An 8,917-nucleotide genomic window follows, 5' to 3' on the forward strand; every position below is an offset into this window, starting at 1 on the left:
AATCCCTCTCCTGGCTTCCTATCAAATCCTGTATCACACTCAATTCTCCTCGTCACTTTTAAAGCTTTACACTCTTCTGCCCCTCCTTACATCTCAGCCCTAATTTCTCGCTATGCAACATCTCGACTCTTGCGTTCTGCTCAAGGATGCCTTCTCTCTACCCCTTTTGTATCTAAAGCCCTCTCCCGCCTTAAACCTTTCTCATTCACTGCCCCACACCTCTGGAATGCCCTTTCCCCTCAATACGCGACTAGCACCCTCTCTATCCACCTTTAAGACCCACCTTAAGACACACTTGCTTAAAGAAGCATATGAGTAGCACCATGGCTACGATACATTAACCTTGGCCCCCTGCAGATGCACATACCAGAATGCCCTCCTACTGTCTCTGTACGTTGACCCTACCAATTAGATTGTAAGCTCTTCGGAGCAGGGACTAGTCTTCCTAAATGTTACTTTTATGTCTGAAGCACTTATTCCCACGATCTGTTATTTGTATTATTTGTTATTTATACGATTGTCACGTTTATTACTACTGTGAAGCGCTATATAAATAAAGACATACATACCACTCCCTCTATCCAGATTGGCTCTTTGATACAGATGGGATAAAAGTAAATCAAAACAATTGACAAACACATCCCCATTTACAGGGTCCTAAGAAATGTGATTTTGTCATTAATTTCCAGAGAAAGGTTTGCTATTAGAATTGTTACATTTGTTTTAGGCATTTAAAGTACATGGTTTAAAATAAATAAAGTTGCTTGTAAAGAAGTTGCTCCTAAAGTCAGAAACACTAATCAAGTCATCAATTTCTAACACTGCCTCAACATGTAAGAATTAAAGAACCTAAGCCTGCAAGCCAAAATGTTGAAAGACATTAAAAAGATAGAGATTACACAATAGAAAGGAAATAGTAGGGACCCCATACCCTAGCAAGGGAAAATGCAGAGTTTAGGGCTGACTTCTACAGCAGCTTTTAGAAAACATCAAAGTTAGCCGAGCTGGAGGATAGAACAAATGACTGCATGTATCATGATTACAGATGGGCAAAGAGTAAGGACATTTCACAGACGTAAAAATCAATTTTAGACAAAAGCACAACAAACTTTTTACGGCAATAGGTGCAATGTTCCTTAAAAAAGGTAGGAGAAAAGCTAAAAAAAAAAAACTAAAAAAAAAAATCAACAACTTTTTTCACGTGCCAAAAACAAACAAGTCACAATCATGAAGAAGCAAAAACAGTATCTTTCTCTTCCCCCCCCCCCCGAGGATTTTTCATAGATTATACCTAGTGTGCAGCTGTAAGGTACGTCACAGGAAACCGACAATAGCCTATCATATAGGATATGTCAATATGAAAAGGTCACTACAGTATATGAAAAAGCAACACCTGGATCCGCTTCTCCCTCCAGTGCGTAAACCACTGCGATAAACTGTAGGGCCATGCATGGTCCTTGATGAAAGAGTTAAACAGGATGCTGACATGTCTGTCAGCAGCCAGGATGCACAAGCATAGAGATAGCGCAGAAAAACGTATGCACAAAGGCATCCACCATTTATGGAGTAAGGAAGTTCATTAAGCGAAAAAGGTCAGATAAGTTAATGAAATCCCTCCCCCAGACAAGCCTGTAATCCTGTGCAAATTCCAGCCACCCGACCGGAGACTAAATGCTTTCTTCATATGAAAATACGCAAGAGACAAAAAAACGTTAAAACTAACAGGGAAGAGAAGCAGACACCTGTATGCTGGAAATTAAACAGACATTTCTCAAATACCTCTGTTAAATGGTGCTATTACACTCAGCTATAGTCATTAAAAAAGGTACCACTTCTAACTCACGTTTGAAGGACTAATGGTTAAAACGGGTGCAAGTTTTCAGGACCATTAAGGTGCCCTTTTCAGGCACAATCTCACCAGTCACTTCAGAATTATTTTAACACACACAAACTATTTTGGAGAGTTGTAGAATAACTTTTTAGAAGATTCCCAATGGTAGACTATTTTAAGAACTACTTTCTAGCTCCTGTTTCTTTTCTTACTGCAACTGCTAGAAGTAGTGTCTATTATACATGCGGTGGTGTTTGTTCTTGTGCTGTTTGGAGCTAGGCTTTCAGGCCCCGACTTGGAAAACTATTAAAGATATCCTTCATTATGAAACAAACACTATGAATTGCTGAGAACTGCCACCACAATATATCTTGCCTAGTTAAACTGCACCTTTAATAATGAAACGTTAGCCCATTTTCGGCTCACAATACGAAGTAATGGATGCCATCCAGCAGAATTACAGATAGGGCTCTAAAGTAATCTATTCTGGTTTGGTAGAGGCCAGCAAAGGTAAAAGCCTGTCCAGTGCTGCATAGTTTCTTTTTAAATGGCCATGCTGTAAGCCAGGGGTTTCTTAACTACAGTACTCAAGATCCCCCTCACCCCCCAACAGGTCAGGTTTTCAGACTATCCCTGCTTCAGAAAAGTAACAAAGGATGGGCTGGACTGCGAACTCTATGAAAGCACTCAACAACTCACAGGGGTCGTATGAAAATAAAAAATATTTTTTTTTATTAGACTACATGATTAAAACAAAAAACATAATAGGTCAAAAACAGAGTATCTCCTTGAGAAAGCGCTGTTTAAGCGTGATACGCGTGATACGCGTGGGAGTGCTTTCCCCCTGTTTTTGTCCCATTATGTATTTTGTTTTAATCATGTAGTCTAATAAACTTTTTTTTATTTTCATACGACCCCGGTGAGTGGTTGAGTGCTTTCATAGGAGAACACAGTCCTCCTCCGTTACTTTTTTTGTATCCCGAGTTCGGATTGGCGTGACGCACAGCAGCCATGCAGGCTTCGACATACGGGACTTACGCATACCTTGTTTCGGGGAGACGTGCTACATTCAGAGTCGCCACTCTCTGCACCGCGATAACGGAGGATACAGAATAAGAACGCTAACTCGGACCGGGGCTTCAGAGGTAATTTACTTTTTCCTCTGTTGTGCATAACCCCCTACCAAGTGTTCACAGTAAGCCTATTACTAATTCCGGAATACATCCCTGTCAATCCTTATCTCCCATATCCTAAACATTGGATTCAACAAGTCCCCATTATACTTCATTTACCTACATGCTGCAACTGCTGCTAAGACTGACTATATATCTGAGATACACTATCACATTGTGGGACTTATGTAAATTCTATTCTATGTCCAGCTACTCTTAGAGCTATGAATGGCTAATTTGTTTTGTGTTTATCCCTGCTACAGCACAAGTCGAAGACTGAGCCACCTGTGCTGAAGCATGGATATCCTGAAAAATCTGACTGTTGGGGAGGGGGTCTTGAGGACTTCAGTTGAGAACCCATTCTGTAAGCTATACTCATTGCGAAAAATGGGGTCAACATTTTAAAATATTTTCTGAACCAGGCATCTCCCCAAGACAAGGCCAGGGTGGAACTTCTCCTGTTGATACAATGGGAAAACAGCAATAAAATACAAGAGAAACTTCAAGCTGCTCAGTTTGCGCTACTTTCATTGCAAAATAAGATGCCAGTAGAACCTCTGTGGGGGGTGATGTCCAGGTTATTGCATGGAGCAATGCACCAGTAACACACAAACCAGAATCCCTTATAAGTCTGATAACATCACTTTATTGGCGCCGATTTAACAGAGCTCAGTGCGCATCTGGGTCCCAGTGTCCCTGCTAAACACTGCTCGTCAAAGAACAAGGAGAGTGATAAAAAGAATACTATGATTGGCTAATTGATGGCCCTGGAGAAGTAACTTCCTTGTAACAGACTCCTGAAGAAGGAACAGAAATGATCCTGAAAATTGAATTTTTCCAGTTATCCAATAAAAGTATAATTTCAATCCCATGTTTTATTTTTCTATTGCAATCAGTGTTTCTTCTATGGGCCAGATCAGTATCATTTTCCAACTGCAACAAGTAATACAAGCAGCATACCAAAAGTAGTCACAAATCACAAGTAATGTCTTCATTACGAACATGGTATCCATCAGCATGTCTGACTGATACAGTCACTTATACACAGGCTAAACAACTTTAGAAATCCAGACCGTCTTTTAAAACAATTATCCCGTTTCCCTCAAGTGCCCAATGTTATTATATTTGCAACAAATTCCTTTGTTGAGGCGTCTCCAAGGATTCCTGTTATAATATTTTCTTCTATAGCGCTGCTAGTTTAATGTAGCGCTTTACAGAGACATTTTGCAGACACAGTCCCTGTCCCGTGGAGCTTACAATCTATGGGGGGGGGGGAGGGTTCTGCATGAGGCACACAGGGAGATAAAGTGACTTGTCCAAGGAGTCGACACCGGGAATTGAACCAGGTTCCCCTGCTTCAAACTCCGTGCCAGCCATCGTCTTTACTCACTGAGCCACTTCTTCCCAAGTCGCAACATCTGCATGTTAATACTCACTTATGCGATCTGTATTATAAGATAGATAGATAGATAACACTACTGATATTCCCTGTAGAGCAGCTTCAATGGTTTTGATTTAAACATGAATTTACAATACAATGAAGTGACTAATTTTGCATTTGTATACAAATGTGGATCGTCTCTAACCTTCAAGGACAGAGCCTATAAAAAAAAACTAAAAAAAAGTCTGAGCTCCCCAAGAAAAAAAAAAGTTAAACCAAAGATAATGTTCAGATAACTGATTGATTATTTCTGTATTTGGGCTCCAAGTATTAATCAGCACATTTCAAGGGAAATTGCAGTAGATAGCCATTATTTTGAAGCAAGTGCTAATAGTCTGAATAATGATGAAGTCTGCCTGTTTCTCCAACTATTCTTACCAAATATGTGGCAATGAACTACTTTTAATAGCAATGTGAACAGCAATACTCTGAAACTCTCTCACTAGCAGCTTCACTACCTTGTGGAGGGTAACATGAATGATGTACCAAACATGCTGTATTGCCACAAACTTCATCATTATTCAGACCATTAGCACTTGCTTCAAAATAGAAAACACTTTCTCTACTTTCACATATTTGCCAAACATTTCTTACGCAAACGAAGGACACTTTGCTCAGACCTGTAGATTTAATCATTGCTTCAAAGGAGGAAATTACATTATCATATGTAAATCTCCCCCTAACACTTGTGTCATACAATCACTCTTCATGTCATCTGCTGATGCAAGTTGGGCAGAACTGATACCTTGTATCCTGTGGCACACTAACAGGTACAGTCTATATGACTGTCAATTGCATTTTCAAACCAAAGTAGGGGAGCACGCACTGATAGGCCCAGATCCAATAAAGCTCCATCATCCATTAAAGTGACGTTAACCCAAATTAGTGTAATAGCAATGCTTATACACTCAAGTAATGTTAGCCCAGTTATAATTGTTTAAATACAAGGAGGTGTTTACCCCAACATTGTATATCAACTGAAGTCTGTTAAGGTTAACACAGGGACTTGGGAATAACACCAAGTTTTGGTAACACCCACCTAGACCCCAGCACAGGGCTTTTTCTGAAGGAGAGTCTACTTTAGTAGGGTCCTCGTTGACTTTTACACCGCCCAAAACACTACTCTATACAACACAGGGAAAGACACTCGATACCTGGGAAATAAGCCATTTGACTAGGTAAAAGTATATTCAAATATAAATTAGCATATTCCCCAGGTATCTCCGGTGTGTTCACAGGTATGTCTACAACTGTTGTATAGGAATGTTTTGTGAGAAATAAAAAAAGTCAGTGAAAACTCTCCTCACAGAGCCCCATCTCTGGGTCTGGCTGGGAGTAACGTCACACTGACAGATCATGCAATGTTGTGTGCTAGAATAACGTGATGCGAGAACGTATCCCAGACATTTTGTATAGAATTAGCTTTGTGGATGCGCGTTAACATCCAGGAAAATAAAGTTTACGGTTTAAGCCGACCACTTTATTTGCCGCGATTTAAACAGGCCCCAGTGTATCTGGGCCCTAATGTCCTTGTGAATACGCAATATCCTAAAACAGCCTTTAATCACAACAAAAGGGATAATGCTCCATGTAACCACGCCACAAACTCTTTGGCCGAGACCAGCAGGACAAACCAAAATAATTGTAATTTTTCAAATAAATGTTAAGAGGCATATTTGACATGAACCAACAACATACTAACTAACAACAACAACAACCCGCCTGTCATACTCCTTTAATATACCACCTCATATGCATGAGGAGATGGACAGCAGGTCACCGGAAGTAGCACACTTCAGGAATCCTATGAGGTTTTGAAAGCTTTGTACAGTGTACACAGTTAATCTATTAAGAAACTTCATGTGGATCAAATAAAAGATATCACAACCTACAAGAAAGCTACTGGAACTACGAACTTCCTAAGGAAAATCAAAAGATGTGCTAGGCAACAAATGACAAGCTGAGGGACTGATTTAAGGAATAAGAGCACAGTGCAATAATCTGACCGAAGGGACAGATCCAAATAAAATCTATGCAGAGAAAAGGAGGTAGGTCTCCCAACCCACAAAAAATGTTTATAAAAATAACAGCACTACACTGTAATGTGTGTGAAAAGATAAGGTAGCAATCATTTAAAAAAATTAATATCTTTGTTTTTTGGGGGGATGAATGCACAAAGAGGGCCTGAATGTGAAGCATGATGCATTACAGTTCTCCTATATTAAGGCAAGGGCAGCTGAAGGACCAATCCCTTGCAGGTTACCTTCCTCCAAACAGGAGCACACTGGACCGAGATGGCCAAAGAACATATGGGGGAATCGAGACGGCACTTCCCACGTTGACATCAGAAATATGAATCAGAATGTAATCTACACGTTCCATCCCAACAGATGCAGCGTGAAGAAAAGAAAAAAAAAGTTGCATGAAAATAAATTGTCCCCTTGCGTTTTTCGCCCAATAGCTTATGCCGCATAAACAAAATCACCCTGCCGCTGCTATACCCAACAGAGACCTGTGCCACTATCCAATATACAGAAAATTGCATCCAAAAATGACTTGCTATATGGAACTCAATGGCTCACCACTGTGGGATCCACAGATAAAAACACAAGCAAGGTCACTTGTAATGTATCACACATTCACAAGGCGTCTTACAAATCAGACTTCTTGTTCCATATTTGCAACTTCTGATGGGATCCGACAAGGTAGTGAAGTGTGGTAGCACGTGCACCAAAGAAAGGGAGAAGGTCAATAATACAAAGAATTATCCGATAGGGCCATTAAGTATATACTCCATCACAGGGGCTACCTCAAATCGTGTTTAGGATGCCTCGATAACAGCCAGACAGTCACTGATGCACAGAGGTGCAACCAGACATGGTAGACAGCAAGCTTTATTGGGGGTTACTACGGTATTTAAAAGTTACTTTGCAGTAAAAGCAAAGCAACACGGTCTCACAATTAGTACAACAAACACGACGCAGTCACATAATGACCTAGAGCAAATCAAAAAGCACAAGTTAACTATGTAATGAAAGCACATGGCAGGACTGGGATGCAAACAAAGATCTGAAACGTCCATTATACAAGGCAATTGCTGTGCAATTTCAGGCCTGTTTTGCAGCCAAAGGCTCAGTAACACACACATTGTGCAACTGTCTTCCAGCATCCCACAGGCACTTTGCCCTGAACCTGTCCCCATTGAAAAAAAACACCATAATAGGAGGGATGCTTAGCGCTGCCACCTCAGAGGTCCCCACTCTCCTAATTTGCTGTTGTCCCCTGTCTTGGTCTCTGCAGCTTATTCCCAGCACTGTCACAGGCCAGAGCTGCCACTTAACAACCCCTTCTTCTGTCTGCCTGGGCCTACCATAGCCCATAATGATAGGGGGTACTTTCCCACCACTGACCAACCCTCCACTGGTTAACTGCACCAAGCAGCAGGGCAATGATTGTACCATAGTGTGTTGCAGAGAAGCACACACACTTCACAACACACTCACTCCAGACCCACAACAAAATGTACACACACACAAACCACAACAGACATCATTCCACAGGCCCCAAATTACACACTCACTCCAGACCCACAACAAAATGTATATACACAAACACACAAACTACAACAGACCCACTGCTCCCAGCCTCCCACAGGCCCCACATTACACACGATGGTGTCCCACCCACTACCTCTCACCTTCACAGTGGCCGGGACAGGCAAACCCCCCACCGGGGCAGCATCTCACCCCGTCACCCGGGACACAACGCAGTGACCGGGGAGGGGGTAACCGGGACACCCCACTCCTCCAGTCCCCGAGCAGCGGCGGCTCCGGGCTTCCCGGCCTCCGTCACTCCATGCCCCGGCTCGGCCGGCGGCCCTGCTTGTAACCTCTCCCCTCCGCCTGCTTCACCTCGGATCTCCCCCACCGTATCACGGCCGCCGCTCCCCGGGTCTCAGGCCGCGGCGCGGCTCGGGGCGGCCATTTTCCCAGCCCGGAGATAAAGTAGTCCAGCGAGCCGGGGAGAACTCAGGCCGCGGGTCCCGGAGGCGTGTTGAGGGGTAGAAGGCCGTAGCGAGCGGCTCGGGCTCTGGGCGAGGATCCCGTTTCGGGGCCTTATTACGGGTAAATCACCCCCCCTCTCCCCTAACAACACCGGGGCTTTATTATTAGGGAAGCTGCTGGTGCGGCGGCGGAGAAGGAGGAGGGATATGCGCGACCGCTCGGGATGTGACTCTGCAGTGACGCGGCTCCGCACAGGATGCTTCCGCCGAGGGGTTAACTGTTCCCTTGCCGGGCAGGAGTAGGAGAGGCACGTGGGAGCTGAAGGGGAGGTGAGCAGAGGGGACCCCGTGATGGGAGGTGCTCAGTGATAACGCTGCAAAGGTAGTGAGGCTGTGCCTAATTTCATTTATATATATTTTTTAATATATATATATATATATATATATATATATATATATATATATAGCAT

General features: G+C 42.8%; 1 protein-coding gene across 9 annotated transcripts in view; it reads right to left on the reverse strand.

Moving 5' to 3' along the window:
- Positions 1-8,713, reverse strand: part of KMT2D (lysine methyltransferase 2D) — an 80,489-nt gene extending 71,776 nt beyond the window's left edge. For all 9 annotated transcript variants that reach the window (XM_075591248.1, XM_075591246.1, XM_075591244.1 and 6 more), the window contains exon 1: positions 8,142-8,713. The gene's annotated coding sequence lies outside the window, so the exon portion shown is untranslated. The remainder of the gene's footprint in view (positions 1-8,141) is intronic.
- Between the last annotated feature and the right edge of the window lie 204 nt (positions 8,714-8,917).

This window comes from Ascaphus truei, chromosome 3 (genome assembly GCF_040206685.1).
Source record: "Ascaphus truei isolate aAscTru1 chromosome 3, aAscTru1.hap1, whole genome shotgun sequence".
NCBI lineage: Eukaryota > Metazoa > Chordata > Amphibia > Anura > Ascaphidae > Ascaphus > Ascaphus truei.